Here is a 1,544-nt window from a genome sequence, read left to right as displayed (position 1 = left end):
AAAAACAAAACAGAATTAAAGCTGACCAGCTTCCTGCAAGTTTTTTTATTGATTTAAAAACTGCAAATCCTGGTTGAAGATTTCCCTGTGGCTCTGGTACTTGTGAGTGCTTTCCCTTACCATAGCTCTTCCATGCATGTTAAAATAGGAGATGACATGGCAACTTTTTGCTCAATTGCTGAGGCACTTGCAGGTATCAGCCATATTCACAAAGTGCGTGGGAGCTTCACTGTCTGTGAAACCACCACTTCGTCCAGAGGAGAGCCACAAAACTAATCCAAGGGATGGAAGACCTCTCCTACAAGAACAGGCAGAGAGAGCTGGAGCTGTTCAGCCTGGAGAAGAGAAGGCTCTGGGGAGACCTGATAGCAGCCTTTCAGTATATAAAGGGGGGGCTGTAAGAAAGGAGACAGACTCTTCAGCAGGGCCTGCTGTGACAGGACAAGGGGAAATGGTTTCAAACAAAAAGAGAGGAGTTTTAGATTGGATATAGGGAAGAAGTTTTTTACAGTGAGTGGCTGAGGCACTGGCACAGGTTGCCCACAGAGGTGGAGGATGACCCATCCCTGGAGATGTTCAAGGTAAGGCTGGGGGGGCTCTGAGCATCTGATTGAGTTGTAGGTGGCCCTGTTCAGTGCAGGGGATTTGGTCTGGATGGCCTTTAAGGGTCCCTTCCAACCCAAACAATTCTACAGTTCTGTGATTTCTTTGTTAATTTTCGGTAGAATATGCAAACAATTCAGAAATTTCTGGGACAAGAAGGGACATCAGACACAGAGTGAGATCACAAACCAATCACAAGGAAACTGTCTTGAAGAAATAAGACAGTGTCTTGAACGGCAAAATTCAGTCCTTAAATGCACAGGGCAGTCCTTTCTGCCATTAGTTTTTCCTCAGCAGTAATTGGTTCTTCCACATTCTCCACAGTTCTTCCAAGAATAGCTACAGCATGTTGAGGAATAAGGCTTCTTCTCATCTTTGGGTTTCTGCTTTCTTCTGCGGTTTTCACGCTGACAATTCCGAAGGGGCTTCCTACTTCTCCCTACTACAGTCTGACACAGAAAGAACAGTAAGCATACAGAAGTCACAGATTTATTTTCCTCTCCTTTTTGATGCTGAGTTTCCAAAAGCTCTCATAAAAACAGTTCTAAAACCATAATACGCCCAGAAGTTCACACTATTTTTCTGCCATCCACACTCATAAATCAGACCTTCTTCACAGGTTCAGCATCTGACCGTACTGGGCTGATTTCCAGACAAGCATCAGCAGACAGCTCCCTGCAGACGTGGCAGCCTACACTATACTGCAGCCCTAGCGTAAAGCACTCCGGACACTCCATCATTCCTCCCTAACCTCGCTGCATGACAGCACTGCTCCAGCTAACACTCCTTAGCAAGAACAAACAATGGAAGAGCTCGGGCAGGGAGCTGCGGGGAGTGCTGGGCAGGAAGGGCTGAGATGTGACACAGCAGAACACAGCTGTGCTGCATGCAAACTGGGGGCCTGACTGCCACACGCAGCAGCAGCAACTTCAGCTTATGCT

The sequence above is a fragment of the Meleagris gallopavo genome, chromosome 2, assembly GCF_000146605.3.
Source record: "Meleagris gallopavo isolate NT-WF06-2002-E0010 breed Aviagen turkey brand Nicholas breeding stock chromosome 2, Turkey_5.1, whole genome shotgun sequence".
Classification (NCBI taxonomy): Eukaryota; Metazoa; Chordata; class Aves; order Galliformes; family Phasianidae; genus Meleagris; species Meleagris gallopavo.
The sequence above is the reverse complement of the archived record's forward strand: the minus strand, read 5'-3'. Positions refer to the sequence as shown.